This window comes from Saimiri boliviensis, chromosome Y (assembly GCF_048565385.1).
Source record: "Saimiri boliviensis isolate mSaiBol1 chromosome Y, mSaiBol1.pri, whole genome shotgun sequence".
In the NCBI taxonomy this organism is placed as follows: Eukaryota; Metazoa; Chordata; class Mammalia; order Primates; family Cebidae; genus Saimiri; species Saimiri boliviensis.
In genome coordinates this window covers 22,079,904-22,097,173 of record NC_133471.1, presented here as the reverse complement: position 1 = coordinate 22,097,173, position 17,270 = coordinate 22,079,904, and the positions used below count along the sequence as shown (strand labels likewise).

Sequence of the window (17,270 nt, the reverse complement as noted above, 5' to 3'; positions counted from 1 at the left end):
ACTGCACTGCAACCTGAGCAACACAGGGAAAGCAACAAGACTCTATCTCAAAAAAAAAAAAAAAAAACAAAAACGGGAAAGAGACAAAGAGATGGAGAGGGGGTGGGTGGAAGGAAGAAATAAATAAAGCAAGGAAGAAAGGTACTGGGTCATGTGTGTGTTTGAGACGTAGCTGAGGGTGTCAGATGCTAGGTCTACAAGAACAAGGGTCACCTTGAAGGCTCCCCCCACCCTGAAGAATAGTTGGAAAGGTAGGGACGTCTCTGGGTGCCACAACTCAGGAGAGGATGCTGCTGGCCTCTGCTGGGTGGAGCCCGGCGACGGTTCTCACCGCCCTGCCATGAACAGGAGGGTCCCCGCCACAGAGAACCATCCAGCCTCAAATACCTATCTGTAGTGCTGAGGCTGACACCCTGGCCTGAGCATAAGACATTCAGCATCGTCTTGGCATTGCGGCTCAGCCCTGTAATCTCAGCACGCTGGGAGGTTGAGGTGGGTGGATCACCTGAGGTGAGGGGTTCAAGACCAGCCTGGCCCACATGATGAAGCCCTGTCTCTACTAAAAATACAGAACTACTTGCGCACGGTGGTGCACACCTGTCATCCCAGCTACTCAGGAGGCTGAGGCCCTAAAATCGCTTGAACCTGGGAGGCGGAGGTCGCGGTGAGCCGAGATCGTGCCACTGCCCTCCAGCCTGGGCGACAAGAGTGAAACTCCATCTCAAAAAAAAAAAAAAAAAAAAAAGAAAAAAAGAAAAAGAAATTCACCATCTATTTATCAATGAATCCATCTGTCTTTTTCCCATCTATCATCTATCATCCACCTACATCAACCATCAATCAAAAAGCACAACCAATGATCTATCACCTATCTATATCAATTATCTATCCGTCAATCACCCATCTACATATGAATCTTCTATGAATCACTTATCTACCTAGCAATCATACCTATCAGCTCTCAATTATGGATCAATCATCTTTCCATGGATCTGTCATCTGTCCATATCAATTACCTACCAATCGATTATCTATCAATTACACCTATCATCTGCGTCTCAAGTTATCGGTATGTCTTCGTCAGTCAGGTATCAGTGATCTGTCTGTCCATTCGATGGTTTGCAAACGTGAATGATTCTGCCCCCAGGGACATTTGCAAATGTCTGCAGACGTTTCCAGGTACCGTCATGGGGTCAGGACATCTGGTGGGTGAAGCGCAGGGACGCTGGTCAACAGCCCATCCCAGAGGATCATCTGGTGTGAAATGTCAGCAGAATCAAGTCAGATTCACCTGCTGTCAACCAACTGTGTGTGAGAAGCAGCCTTCAGGGCCGGGCGGGGTGGCTCAAGCCTGTCACCCCATCACTTTGGGAGGCTGAGGTGGGGGGACGGATCACCTGAGGTCAGGGGTTCGAGACCAGCCTGGCCAACATGGGGAAACCCGGTCTCTCCTAAAACTACAAAAATTAGCCAGGTGTGCTGGCTCACGCCTGTAACTCCAGCTACTCTGGAGGCTGAGGCAGGAGAATCACTTGAATGCGGGATGTGGAGGTTTCGGTGAGCTGAGATTGCACCGTTGCACTCCAGCCTGGGTGACAGAGCGAGACTCCATTAAAAAAAAAAAAAAAAAAAAAAAAAAAAAAAAAAAAAAAAAAGAGGAGCTTTCAACGAACACAGAGAGCCCAGGTGTACTTTCCAAAGAGTGTCTCCAAGAGGCTTCTAGGGAGAAAAAAAACACCCCAGAGAGATGTTTCTAGAAACGAGGTCATGTCATGGCAAGGGATGGTGGTCTCATAATTGTGGGAAGAAGAAAAGTTCCTTTTAAAGTTTCTTTCTTGTTAAAGAATAAATCATAAGTGTGCTCATAACTCTGTGCGGCCCCGTCCTCTGCAGCTGTGAGACCCGCCGTGCTCACAGGCACGTGGCACATTCCGTGTCCCTGGACTGTCCCCGAGACACCCGCGCCGGACGTGCTCACAGGCGTGTCCCCGCGCTCCGTGGCCGTCACCTGTTCAGAAACGTTTTCAGGTGCCGGCCGGTCGGGTGTGAGTTTAGATGCTGAGGTCTGGCTGCGGCCCACGGAGCTCAGACACGGCAGGAAGGACGACCCCACACGCGTCAGGGATCCGTGTGCGTGTTTTCCTTGGTCCATTGCGCTCTCGTGGCTCGACGGCCGGCGAGGGTCCCCTCCCTGCAGCCCAGGACGTAACAATGGCGTTGCTGAGGGATCCTCTGTCTCGGGGCTGATGACTGTTTCCAACATCCGTGGATGAAGAACGCTTCCCTAAAATGCCCCCACGAACCCCTCACTGCCTTGCCGTCACTGACCTCTCACCCCATCACAGACGAGGACGCCGAAACCTGAGCGAGGACACATCTCGGGGCTGGGGTGGGGTCGGACGTCAGAGCCACGGCCAGAAGCAGCGAGGCAGAGCAGCTCATGAGTGTGGAAGCCGGCCACGGACGACGGATGCCAGGAGCTCCGGACCAGCCTGGCCAACGTGGCAAAGTGGCTTTAATATAAAAATGACAGGTGCCTGTAGGGGTGTGTGTGTGTCTGTGTGTGTCTGTGTGTCTGTGTGCCTGTGTGTGCCTGTGTGTGTGTGTCTGTGTGTGTGTGTCTGTGTGTGTGTGTCTGTGTGCCTGTGTGTGTCTGTGTCTCTGTGTGTGTGTGTCCATGTGTGTCTGTGTGTGTGTCTGTCTCTGTATGTGTGTGTGTCTGTGTGTCTCTGTGTGTGTGTGTCTCTGTGTGTTCCTGTGTGTGTGTGTCTGTTTCTGTGTGTGTCTGTGTGTGTCTGTGTCTGTGTGTCAGTGTGTGTGTGTGTGTGTGACTGTGTGTGTGTGTGCCTGTGCGTGTCTCTGTGTGTGTGTGTCTCTGTGTGTGTGTCTGTGTGCCTGTGTGTGTCTGTGTCTCTGTGTGTGTGTGTTCCTGTGTGTGTCTGTGTGTGTGTCTGTGTGTCTGTGTTCGTGTGTGTGTCCATGTGTGTCTGTGTGTGTGTCTGTCTCTGTATGTGTGTCTGTCTGTGTGTCTCTGTGTGTCTGTGTCTCTGTGTGTCAGTGTCTGTGTGTGTGTGTGACTGTGTCTCTGTGTGTGTGTGTCTGTGTGTGTGTCTGTGTGTGTGTGTCTGTGTGTGTCTGTCTGTGTGTCTGTGTATGTGTCTGTGTGTGTGTCTGTCTCTGTGTGTGTGTGTCTGTGTGTCTGTGTGTGTCTCTGTGTGTCTGTTCCTGTGTGTGTCTGTGTGTGTGTCTGTCTCTCTGTGTCTGTGTGTGTGTTTGTGTCTGTGTGTGTGTCTGTCTGTGTGCGTGTGTGTGTGTGTGTTCCTGTGTGTGTGTGTCTGTGTGTGTGTCTGTGTCTGTGCGTGTGTGTGTCTGTGTGTGTGTGTCTCTGTGTGTGTGTGTGTGGGTCTGTGTGTGTGGGTGTGTAGACACCGCAGGGAAGCAGAAATTATTAGCAACGTATCTTTTGCAAAGAGACATGCCATCCACTAGAGAGACTCCCCCACCTTTCTGCTATGAGGGGTAAGAGGTTTCCCGTCATGTTTTCCTCCGGGCCACAGAGGTTGGCGTGTTTGTTTGCTGCTTGCTTACCGAGTGCTCTGTTTTTGAGATGGAGTCTCTCTCTGTCTCCCAGGCTGGAGCGCAGTGGCGTGATCTCGGTTCACTGCAGCCTCCCCTTCCTGGATTCAAGCCGGTTCTCTTGCCTCAGCCTCCCAAACTAGCTGTGACTACAGTTGTGTGCCATCATGCCCAGCTAATTTTTTGTATTCTTAGTGGACATGGGGTTTCACCCTGTTGGCCAGGATAATCTCGAGCTCCTGACCTGCTGATCTGCCCACCTTGGCCTCCCAAAGTGCTGGGATTCCGAGCGTGAGCCACCGCGTCCCGCCCTATTTGTTTATTTATTTATTTATTTATTTATTTATTTATTTATATTGCTGAATCAAGAGTTTTACTCTCTCACCCAGGCTGGAGTGCACTGGCACAATCTTGGCTCACTGAAGCTTGTGCCTCCTGGGTTCAAGTGATCCTCCTACGTCAGAGTCCCGCGTAGCTGGGATTACAGGTTGGTACCACTACATATGCTAATTGTTGTGTTTTTAGTAGGAATGGGGTTTCACCATGTTTGCCAGGCTGGTGTGCCACTCCCGACCTGGAGCAGTCTGCCCGTCTCGACCTCCCAAAAGTGCTGGGATGACAGGCGTGAGCCACGGTGCCCGGGCAGGGTGTCGGGTTTCCGCATTCATTGACCACGGTGTGCTTTTTGGGAGTCGACTTTGTTAGACGTTGCTGGTTTTTTCGACTCTTGCTCATGTGATGGTCGTAAGTCATACGTCACAGGAACTGATTAGAGTTCTGTGGTTTTATTTCTTTTTTTATTGCACTTTAGGTGCTGGGGTACACGTGCAGATCACGCAGGATTGTTGCATAGGTACACACGTGGCAACGTGGTCTGCTGCCTCCATGCCCCGGTCACATACATCTGGCATTTCTCCCCATGTTACCCGTCGCCAACCTTCCCACCTCTCGCTGTCCCTCCCCTAGTCGCCCACAACAGACCCCAGCGTGTGACGCTCCCCTCCCTGTGTGCACATATCCTCATTGTTCAACACTCACCGGTGAGTGAGACCCACTTATAAGTGTTCGATTTCTTTGATTTCTAGCCTTTCTACGTATGTATCTTTAAGCGAATACTCCACTGTCCTGTTTTTTTTTTTTTTTTGGTTGTTGAGACAGAGTTTCGCAGCGTCACCCAGGCTGGAGTGCAGAGGTGCCCTCTCAGCTCGGCTCAAGTGATCCACCCACCCTGGCCTCTCGAGGTGTCGGGATGACGGGCGCGGAGCAGCAGACCTCAACATAAAATGCAAAAATACACAACTTGTGCAGGCTCGAATAGAAGAGAATGTAATTGACCTCAGATTTGCGGATGACATTTTAGGCACCATATCAAAAGCAGCATCCGGGAAACAAATAATTGATAAGCTGGACTTTGTTCTGGCTAAAAATGTTTGGTCTGCACCCAGCACGGTGGGTGACGCCTGTGATCCCAGCACTTTGGGAGACTGAGGCAGGCAGATCTCCTGAGGTCAGGAGTTCGAGACCAGCCTGGCCAACATGGAGAAACCCCGTCTCTACTAAAAGTACAAAAATTAGCCGGGCGTGGTGGCACATGCCTGTCATCCCAGCTACTGGGGAGGCTGAGGCAGGAAAATCACTTGAACCCAGGAGGTGGAGGTTGCAGGGAGCTGAGATTTGCCACTGAACCCCAGTCTGGGTGACAGAGCGAGACTCTGTCTCAAAAAAAAAAAGAAAAGTGAGACCTTGTCTATGTGAACAATTGTAAAACATTAGCTGGGCATGTTGGGACACAGCTGGAGTCCCCGCTGCACAGGAGGCTGAGATGGAAGGCTCTCTGGAGGCCAGGAGGTTGAGGCTGCACTGAGCAATCATTGCACCCTGTTCCCCCAAGCCTGGGCAACAGAGCGAGGCCTCTCTCAAAAAAAAAAAAAAAAAAAGAAAAAAAGAAAGAAAGAAAGAAAGAAAAAATGATGAGTTCGTGTCCTTTGTAGGGACCTGGATGAAGCTGGAAACCATCATTCTCAGCAAACTGACACAAGAGCAGAAAACCAAACACCGCGTGTTCTCACTCATAGGGGGGTGTTGAACAATGAGAACACGTGGACACGGGGAGGGGAGCGTCACACACTGGGGCCTGTCAGGGGCTGGGGGCTAGGGGAGGGAGAGCATTAGGAGAAATGCCTCATGCATGCGGGGCTTAGAAGCTAGATCATGGGTTGATGGGTGCAGCAAACCACCATGGCACGTATATACCTACATAACAATCCTGCACGTTCTGCACATGAACCCCAGGACTTACAGTAAAATACAAACTAAAAAAAGACGGAAGAAAAGAACTATTTTAAAAACAAATAACCAGTATGCAAAATGCACACACACACACACACACACACACACACACACACACCCTCTTAGGAATCAATCACTGGAAAACAAACAGCCCCATTTAAACACAGGCCACCTCACCAAACATGCGTAGCAGGTGTCAGATTCACCTATGAAAAGTCGCTGCACGTCGGAGCTCATCAACGAAATCGCAAATTAATAGCCCCAGACAAGCCCCCCGACGGGTCTCGGGGTCACTAAGATCAAGAAATACCAACAGAAAAGGGCTGGATTTCTCATTCAACGCTGTTCACAAGGAAAGGCTCTGGCCGTGCACGGCGGCCCACGCCTGTAACCCCAGCACTTTGGGAGGCCAAGGCAGGTGGATCACCTCAGTTCAGGAGTTCAAGACCAGCCTGGCCAACATGGTGAAACCCTGTCTCTACTGCAAATACAAAACTTCGCCGGGCGTGCTGATGCGTGCCCGTGATCCCGGCTATTCCGGAGGCTGAGGCAGGAGAATCGCTTGAACCCCAGAGGCCGACGTTGCCGTGAGCCGAGATCACGCCACTGCAGCTGGTGACAGAGAGAGACTCCATCTCAAATTTATTAATTTAATCAATTAATTAAAATATGAAAGAAGAGAGTCCCTGCGTCCTCTCTCCTTCAGGTGACGGTGAAGTCTGGAAATCACATTTTCTTTTCTTTCTGAGACACGGTCTCCCTCTGTCGCCGAGGCTGGAGTGCTATGGTGTGATCTCAGCTCCCTGCAACCTCCGCCTCCTGGGTTCAAGCGATTCTCCTGCCTCAGCCTCCCGAGTAGCTGGGATGAAAGGCGCCCACCACCACGCCCGGCTCATTTTTGCATTTTTAGTAGAGACGGGGTTTCACCCTGTTGGCCAGGCTGGTCTCGAACTCCTGACCTCAGGGGATGCACCCGCCTCGGCCTCCCAAAGTGCTGGGGTGACAGGCGTGAGCCACCGTGTCTGGCCACACAGCCACGTTTTCTTTTTTAACTGAGATGGGCTGTGTTTTACGCCCCCCTCCCTCGTGACCTCAAAGTCCCCCGTCTTTGCAGACCCAGTGACCCCTGTCACCGTGAGAACACCTGCCTCTGAATGAACGCCTCGTGCTACTGACTTCAAAGTCAGTCAGCAGCCCCAGTGAACGGGCAGCTGCCAGGCGTGGGGGCTGGAAGAGCTGTCGGCATCTGCCGCAGATCACAGAGCAAGAATCCTCCCAGCTGAGCACAAAGACCGGGCCGTGAGCACCGCGCTCCGAGCCGTCTCGGGTGTCTGCTGAGTTTCCCTGATTGCATCATCCGGCAAAGCGCGCCACTGGCTCGGGGACATTTGCATGCCGTGGCCCGCGGGGCACCGTCCGGATGGTGATCCGGGTCCCTTGCTAGGCAGGGGCTGTGTCTCTCTGATCTGTGTGTTTCATTCTCAGAGTTCAGCACGGGGCGTCATCACTGGGCGGAGAGCAGATTCTGAAGGACAAAAGCAGCCCCCCTTTTTTATTGTACTTGAGGTTCTGGGGTACCTGTGCTGGTTATGGAGGATGACGTGGCAGTGTGGTGTGCTGCCTCACCCCCCATCACGTACATCTGTCATTTCTCCCCAGGTGATCCCTCCTCCTCCCCCACTGTCCCTCCCCTATTTCACCCCAACAGACCCCAGTGTGTGATGCTCCCCACCCTGTGTCCGCGCCTTCACATTGTTCCACACCCGCCTGAGTGAGAACACACGGTGTTTGATTTTCTGTTCCTGTGTCAGTTTGCTGAGAATGATGGTTTCCAGGTTCATCCAGGTCCCTGCAAAGAACAGGAACTCACCCTTTTTCATGGCTGCATCATATTCCCTGGTGTCTATGACAATGTGCCATGTTTTCCTTGTCAAGTCTATCATTGATGGGCATTTGGGTTGGTTCTAGGCCTTTGCTATTCTAAGAAGCCCTTTTTACAAACAAAATTAGTGTGTGTGTGTGTGTGTGTGTCTGTGTGTGTGTGTGTGTATTACAGTTGTTTTTAAATTTCCAAGTATGGACAGGCGTGGTGTGTCACACCTCTAATCCCAGCACTTTGGGAGGCCGAGGTGGGTGGAGCACCAGACGTCAGGAGTTCGAGACCTGCCCGAGCAACATGGGGAAACCCCGTGTGAAGCAAAAGTACAAAAATTAGCCAGGCATGGTGGCAGACGCCTGTAGTCACAGCCACTCAGGAGGCTGAGGCAGGAGAATCACTTGAACCTGGGAGGTGGAGGTTGCGGTGAGCTGAGATCACGCCTTTGCCCTCCAGCCTGGGCGACGGGGGCATCTCCGTCTCAAAAACGAGCAAAAACCACGTCCGAGTACCCTCGCCTGTGCACACACCTGTGGGTGGGGACGCGGGCACAGCAGGCAGGACGTCAGCCTCGCTCTGGGACGCAGGAAGCCGCCGGGCGTGGAATGAGCTACTTCACGGGAAACGCAGTTCAGTGACAAAGAAATGGAGGTGGCTGACCGTGTGTGTGGGTCCTGCTGTGACTCAGAAAACCAACACAGACGGCAGCGATTCTGAAACTCAAGCTCTCCTGCTATGACTGGGCAGGCGCGTCGGGGGTGTTAGCAGGGTATGAGGCAGAGATTTCATTTAGCCGATGAGCTCGGAGACTTCCTTTCCCTATTTTTCTTTTTTTTTTTTTTGTTCTATTCAAACAATCTTAAAAAGTTTTGTTTGTTTGTATTTGTTTATTTTTTTGCTGAGACAAAGTCTTGCTCTGTCGTCCAGGCTGGAGTGCAGTGGCGCGATCTCGGCTCAGTGCAATCTCCGCCTTCAGACTTCAAGGGATCCTCCTGCCTCGGCTTCCTGAGGAGCTGGGATTACGGGCGTCCACCATGCCCAGATAATTATTTTTTAAAATTATTTTTTGGTATTTTTAGTAAAGACGGGGTTTCACCATGTTGGCCAGGCTCGTCTCGAACTCCTGGCCTCGTGATCCGCCCGCCTCAGTCTCCCAAAGTGCTGGGATTACAGGCGTGAGCCACCGTGCCCGGCCGGCATGACTTCCTAAGAGCGCTTCTCTGTTTAAAGATCGTGACTCAGGGTTAATTGACACTGACTTGTCCTGTGATACTTTAACTGTGATGAGATGGAGTGTAGGCATCGTGTTTCCAGAAGGCTGATCAGCAAAGCAGCCAAGGAGAGGGGACCCAGAGGTCAACTATCTTGTTCCTGCCTGAATCCGAAACTGGGCTCCGTCCTTACACCGAAAGCAGGGCTCCCTGAGATCCAAAGCGGGGCTCCCTTAAAACCCAAAGAGAAACCTCATTAAAACCCAAAGCTGGGCTCCCTCCTTAAACCAAAAGCAGGGCTCACTTAGATCCAAAGCGGGGCTCCCTTAAAACTCAGAGAGGAGCTCCCTTAAAACCCAGAGAGGGGCTTCCGTATACCCAAACCTGAGCTCCCTGAAACCCAAACTTGGACTCCCTGAAACCCAAAGCTGGGCCCCCTTCACCACAAAGCTGTGTGTGTTCACCTAAGGCCAAATCTGAGTTCTAAACCCAAAGCTGAGCTCGGTCAGACTCAGTGAAGCTGATTGATGGATTGAACACAACAGACTGATTCTTCCTTGTTCCCTGGACCCAAACCCCCAGTGACCGGAACTCTTGGCTGAGACGAAAGTGGGTTCAGCTTCAATCTCTCCCCTGTTCAAGGTGAAAGGACCCCCAGCCTCCAGTGATCAGAGGCAGAGATGGATTATCTTCATTTAGGGGGTTCTCAGGCCAACAGCAAAGGACATTTTAAAGGGTTTCAAAGCAGTTCACACCCTAGGCAACCTCTCAGCACAAGAAATTAACATTACAGGCTCATGGTGGCTCACACCTGTCATCCCAGCACTTTGGGAGGCCGAGGCGGGTTAATCACCTGAGGTCAGGAGTTCGAGACCAGCCTGGCCAACATGCAGAAACCCCGTCTCTACTAAAAATAGAAAAATTAGTCAGGCATGGTGGCGGGTGCCTGTAATCCCACCTTCTCGGGAGGCTGAGGCAGGAGAATCACTGGAATCCTGGTAGCAGAGGTTGCAGTGAGCCGAGATTGCACCACTGCACTCCAGCCTGGGTGACAGAGCAAAACTCTGTCTAAAAAAAAAAAAACGGGGCGGGGGACACCTTCCTTAATAAAAGCTAGAGCCCTCCCTGTGCTGTTGAAGTCCTGCATGCTTGCAAATTGACTCCGAAAATTACCAGGTGGTCCCTGAAATAGTTGACCGTGTAACGCACCGACCCCCCTCCTAGGTACAAGCCAGAGAGAAATAAAGACAGGTGGAGAATTTGTTAAGCAAACATTGTCTCATGATGCTTTTTTTGAGGGGGTGGGGGGCGGGGTGGAGAGACAATACCATGTTTTGTTGCCCTGGCTGGTCTCGAACTCTTAGACTCAAGAGATCCTCCTGTCCCAAAGCGTTGGTATTACACAGGTGGACGACTGCATCCAGCTCTTAAGGACGCCTTTTTTCTTCATTTGAAGGCAGATTCCCACTCTGTCGCCCAGGCTGGACTGCAGCAGTAACCTGGTGGCCCACTGCAACCTTCACCTCTGGGGTTCAAGCAATTCTCCCGTCCCAGCCTCCGGAGTAGCTGACCCTACAGTCACCACACCCAGCTAATTTTTTTGTATTTTAGTAAAGATGGGCGTTTTACCAAGTTGCCCAGGCTGGTCTCGAACTCCTGAGGTCCGGCGACCCACCTGCCTTGGCCTCCTAAAATGCTAGGATTACAGGCATGAGCCACCTCGCCCAGCTCCTTAAAGATGTCTTAGTGTAATTTGTGGCCCAGTGCGTCATATTAAATTAAATATTATCTTATTAACATTTTATTTACGTTTGTTTCTCTTTTATATTGTCATTAAGGCTATATAGACATATCGAGTTAATAATATTTAAGTAATATACATAATTATATAAAATGATATAAAAATTATGTATATTACATATATGATTTATATACAATAATTTATCTACAAATTATTATATAATTAAATATATTATAGAGTATGTATATTTAATGATTATGTACAATACATACAATATACGATATATAATAAGCTCTCTGTGGCCAGGGTGGGGATGGGAAGGAGGGAATTCAAACAATGCTGGGCTTGAGAACTTGCAAAGGGTTCCAAGCCTTCCCCCCACCCCACCCTGGCCACGCGGAGCTTACTATATTCATGGCATATATAATAATTTATACATAATATAAATTATACAATTTATTAGTTTATAATATTATGTATATTACTTCTATATTATTTATACAACAATTTATAGACAAATTATTATATAATAAACATATTCTATAGTATGTATATTTAATAATTATGTATAATATATTGCATAGTATTATTAATGCTATGCCTGATAATTTACGTACATTATATGTAACATTGAACATAGTGTTACAAAATTCTATACAATATACTCTATAGATCGTGTTCTGTGTATATACAATGTATATGTAATTTATGTGTATGATACATTATTTCTGCATATCATTTTGGAAAGTGAGGGTAACATTAGAAAATGTCTCATGTAAGAAGGGGTGAGGCAGGGCGTGGCTCACAACTGTCATCCCAGCACTTTGGGAGGCCGAGGCAGGTGGATCACCTGAGGCCAGGAGTTTGAGACCAGCGTGGCCAACATGGTGAAACCCTGTCTCTACTAAAAGCCCAAAAATTAGCCGGGCGTGGTGGCAGGTGCCTGTCATCCCAGCTACTCAGGCGGCTGAGGCAGGAGGATCGCTGGAACCCGGGAGGTGGAGGCTGCAGTGAGCTGAGATCTTGCCACTGCAGTCCGGCCTGGGGGACAGAGAGAGACTCTGTGTCAAAAAACACAAAACCAGAAACGGCGGCACCAATAAAAATTTGTCTATGAACGTTCCCTGCAGCACGATGCACAGCAGCCAGAAGGCAGAAACAGGTTAAGCGTGTGTCAGCAGACAGACGATAAACACGACGTGGCCCTCTCATCCACAAGGTGGAAGACTACGCAGCCAGGAACAGGAACGAGGCTGTCACCCAGGCTACGCTGTGGATGCACCCTAAAGGCATCGTGTCGGGGAGAGGAGTCAGACACAGATGCCCAGCACAGCCGATCCCGATAGAGAGAAAGCAGACGTCCACGGCTGGGGCTGGCGAGGGGTGCTGGTGAATAACCCTGGGCATGTGCCAAGCGTACCCCAGTCATTCACCTTGACACGGTGACTTTTCCAGGATGTGAACTGCCACCTCAATGAGAAACGATTGTGACGCAGGAACGGCTGCCCTCAGCTTTCTCTCTGACTTCCTGTGTCTGGTCGTGGCCATGGCCAGGGTGACCCTCTCCCCCGGGACAGGGAAAGCGACCTGGTGGCGTCAGCCGGGAAGCCACAGACAAAGGCTTCCGAGTTCTCAAGGCCAGCACTGTTTGAATGTCCTCCTCCTCCACCCGACCCCGGCCACACACAGCTTCCTTCCTGCCTACCTGGACACCACAGGGAAGGGAAGGGTTAAGGTCCTTGAGACCTGGAGAGGGCAACACGTTGAATGTGTGCACGTTTTTTTAGGCACACCCCTCCTAGGAAGACACACCTGTCATCTTTGCTTTACATGTGGGGAAACTGAGGCACAGAGGGTGTAAGGAACCTGCACCATGAGTGTTTGGAAGGCCATGGCTCTGGGCTGGGCGTGGTGGCTCACGCCTGTAATGCCAGCCCTTTGGGAAGCCGACGTGGGTGGATCGCGAGGTCAGGAGTTCGAGGCCAGTCTGACCCGCATGTTGAAACCCCATCTCTGCTAAAACGAATATAGAAATTACCCAGGCGTGGTGGCGGGCACCTGAAGTCCCAGTTACTTGGCACGCTGAGGCAGGAGAATGGCTTGAACCCAGGAGGCAGAGGTGGCAGTGAGCCGAGATCGCGCCACTGCACTCCAGCCCGGGCGACAGAGCGAGACTCCGTCTCAAAAGAGAGCAAGAAAGGCAAAAAACGTCATGGTTCTTGGCTTCTTGGGACCCAGGCCCGGAGTTTTCTGGGCCTACAGAAGGTGCCTCCATCTGCTTTGCAATAATCTCCAAATACGTGCGTCTGAGCCAGAACACACCTGCACCTCTGGGGCTGAACTCTGCACCGTGTCTGGCTGCAGCCCTCCCCGGGGGACTTTCAGGGACCACACTGCACCCTGAGAGCTCCCCACGGAGAAGAGACCTGGGGTGTATCAGCCTGGCCCTCCGTGACGCTGGGCCATGGTCCTGCCCTGCCGGGAAGATGTGTTTGCACCTGCTCTTTGCAGGGCCTTGGGTCAACTCAGAATACCGGCAAATTAGAAGGGTGGGTCTCAACGGGGTCCTCCAGCTATCACTGAACAGCAAAGCCCCTCAGGAGTCCCTCAGCCTGCAGGAGTTATTATAACATTATTATTATTATTGAATGACACTCAGGATGAATGAATGAATGAATAGCCCTCAGCCTGCAGGATTTACTATAATATTATTATTATTAATAAATGACAGTATGAATGAATGAATGAATAGCCCTCAGCGTGCAGCAGTCATTATATTATTATTATTAAATGACAGTATGAATGAATGAATGAATAGCCCTCAGCGTGCAGCAGTTATTCTAATATCATTATTATTATTGAATGACACTCAGGATGAATGAATGAATGGATAGCCCTCAGCGTGCAGCAGTTATTCTAATATTATTATTATTATTGAATGACACTCAGGATGAATGAATGAATGAATAGCCCTCAGCGTGCAGCAGTTATTCTAATATGATTATTATTAATGAATGACAGGATGAATGAATGAATGAATAGCCCTCAGCCTGCAGCAGTTATTGTAATATGATTATTATTAATGAATGACACTCAGGATGAATGAATGAATGAATAGCCCTCAGCCTGCAGCAGTTATTATAATATTATTATTATTAATGAATGACACTCAGGATGAATGAATGAATGAATAGCCCTCAGCGTGCAGGAGTTATTATAATATTATTATTAAGGAATGACAGGATGAATGAATGAATGAATAGCCCTCAGCGTGTAGCAGTTATTATAATATTATTATTATTATTGAATGACACTCAGGATGAATGAATGAATGAGTAGCCCTCAGCCTGCAGGAGTTATTATAATATGATTATTATTAATGAATGACACGCAGGATGAATGAGTGAATCAATGGCCCTCAGCCTGCAGGAGTTATTATAATATTATTATTATTAATGAATGACACTCAGGATGAATGAATGAATGAATGAATAGCCCTCAGCCTGCAGGAGTTATTATAATATTATTATTATTAATGAATGACACTCAGGACGAATGAATGAATGAATAGCCCTCAGCCTGCAGGAGTTATTATAATATTATTATTAATGAATAACAGGATGAATGAATGAATAGCCCTCAGCCTGCTATCAAACACCTGTTTGATAATCATGATCAGCTGCTCGGAGAGAATAAATTCGTGGGTCAGACTCTGCTCGAGGCCCTCAGCGCAAAACGCTGTCAGCCCCTGCGGCTCTCAGCTCGGAAGGCTGCTGGCCCCCGGCTGGACCCCCTTTGCTGTTGTGTCGGGGCGTCTGCTGCTCAACGCCTTCAGCACTGCCTGGGTGGGGGTGTCCCGGCTGGGCTGGTCGTCACTGCTCCTGCCACACAAAGGGCCTGCTCTACGCTCCCGTGGACCTGCTCTCCTTCACCTGAGGCTGTGCGTCCAGGGTGGGCTTGGTAAGTGCAGGGCGGGTGTGTGTGTGTGGGGTGGGGGGGGACACAGGACATGCCCAGTGACTGGAAGGAATGAATGGCTGGGTGTACGAATAACGCTCAGGGCGTCCACACAAATGTAGAGAGAATGAATGAAGGAATGACACCCAGGATTCTGTCCCGCAAATGTGGAGGGAAGGAAGGAATGACACCCAGGATTCACTCCTGCACATGCGGAGGGAAGGAATGAATGACACCCAGGATTCACTCCCACAAATGGAGGGGAATGAATGAGTGACACCCAGAGATTCACTCCCACAAATGTGGAGGGAATGAATGAATGACACCCAGAGATTCACTCCCACAAATGGGGGGGAATAAATGAATGACACCCAGAGATTCACTCCCGCAAATGTGGAGGGAAGGAATGAATGACACCCAGAGATTCACTCCCACAAATGGGGGGCAATGAATGAATGACACCCAAAGATTCACTCCCGCAAATGTGGAGGGAAGCAATGAATGACACCCAGGATTCACTCCCGCAAATGTGGAGGGAATGAATGAATGAGCAGCACACGGGCCTTGCTTGGTGCAGGAACGGGTGAATGCACGCACGAATACCGATGTGCAGGGTTTGTCCCTACACGTGGAGTGAATAAGTGAAAGCCTGAATACGTGACGCCCGCCGGTTCTTGACCAGTGTGGAGCACATGAGAGAGTGAGTGAATGAATGCATGCAGAGGGAGTCAGTGATGGGAGAGTGGGCAGGGCGGACGTCGGCCCCTTCGCCTCCCTGTGGCCCGCTTTGGTCCAGGTCAGCACTGGCTCTGAGCTGTCCGCTGTGTCCATTGAAACTGTGCCCCCAACACCCCTCACCCTTGGGGTCACTCCCTCGCTGGGGAGTGTGGTTCTCCAGGACTGTCAATCAATGAGGAGAGGGGTGTGGCCCAAGCCTGTCAATCACGGAAGACCGAGGGGTGTGGCCCAAGCCTGTCAATCACGGAAGACAGAGGGGTGTGGCCTAAGTCTCCATCACGGAAGACAGAGGGGTGTGGCCCAAGCCTGTCAATCACGGAAGATAGAGGAGTGTGGCCCAAGCCTGTCAATCACGGAAGACAGAGGAGTGTGGCCCAAGCCTGTCAATCACGGAAGACAGAGGGGTGTGGCCCAAGCCTGTGAATCACGGAAGACAGCGGGGTGTGGCCCAAGCCTGTCAATCACGGAAGACAGAGGGGTGTGGCCCAAGCCTGTCAATCACGGAAGACAGAGGGGTGTGGCCCAAGTCTCAATCACGGAAGACAGAGGGGTGTGGCCCAAGCCTGTCAATCACCCAAAAGGGGTGCGGCCCAAACCTGGCCACTTAGGGTTCCCTCACTCTGTTTATAAAAAGTCCCCCGAGCAGGGGTCATCCGGGTCTGCCACGGCCAGTCGGAAGCCTTGGACGGGTGTGACTCATGGGTGCCAGGAGAGAGAGGGCGTCTCTTTTCCCATGTGATTCTGCTCTGAAAAGATGGGGACCCCGGGCTAGCAGAGACCCCCTTTCCCTCCCTACAGAGAAAGTGGGCTTCCTCCAGGGATTCCACACCCCGCGGGGCTGAGGCAGGCAGAAAAAGGTGGGGCTCAGACCGGGGAAGAGACACAGACAGAGAGCAGAAAGGGACAGCCATTTCAGCTCCTGGATCCAGCCATGCCTGAAGCCACCCTGAAAATCCTAGTGATGCAATTTGACAATGTCTACCCTGACTTCAGCCAGCCCGACTCAAGTTTCCATTGATTGCCATATTGCTTCTACGGATGGCCATATTGGCCCCATTGATTGCCATACTGGTTCTATTGATTGCCATATTGATTTAACGGAGCCAATGCCTCCTGCCCTGGGCTGACACGTGGTCCTTTCAAAGGCAGTCACACAGCACCCGTTCCCGTTCCCCAGCACACGGTTGAAGGCTACCACGGAGCACCTAACGCCCACCTCTGTCTCTTTCTGGCTGTAGGTCTTGAACACAGGACCCCCCCATGTTTGCCTCAGTTTCCCTTAGTGGTAAAACAGGGCTGATCCCAATAGCGCCTGTGTGATGAAGTCATGCAAACCCCAGAGAAAAAGGGCCCGTCAGAGCGGCTTCCGCTGCCCTCCGTCGCCGTCAACTGTTTGTATTTGTGAAAACCAAAAACGACCTGTCCTCCGCACACCATGAAAGCAAACGGGGACAGGTGTCAGGAGGGGGTCTGGGGGCGCACGCTGTGACGGAGGCTCACTTTGTTTTTTTGGAGAGTCATCCAGCGCTCGCAGGGGGCCGCCTTTACTTCTCCTCAGAGGACACACTGGCTTGCAAGGGGAAATCTGCATTCAATGATTTCTCTGTTTTCTTATTTCTGTTTTTTTTTTTTTTTTTTTTTTTTGAGACGGAGTTTCGCTCTTGTTACCCAGGCTGGAGTGCAATGGCGCGATCTCGGCTCACCGCAACCTCCGCCTCCTGGGTTCAGGCAATTCTCCTGCCTCAGCCTCCTGAGTAGCTGGGATGACAGGCACGTGCCACCATGCCCAGCTAATTTTTTGCACTTTTAGTAGAGACGGGGTTTCACCATGTTGACCAGATGGTCTCGATCTCTTGACCTTCTGATCCACCCGCCTCGGCCT

At 50.7% G+C, this 17,270-nt stretch overlaps 1 protein-coding gene across 2 annotated transcripts in view; it reads right to left on the bottom strand.

Moving 5' to 3' along the window:
* P2RY8 (P2Y receptor family member 8) overlaps positions 1 to 17,270 on the bottom strand; it is a 55,290-nt gene that overhangs the window by 21,249 nt on the left and 16,771 nt on the right. The gene's annotated exons all lie outside the window — the stretch shown is intronic.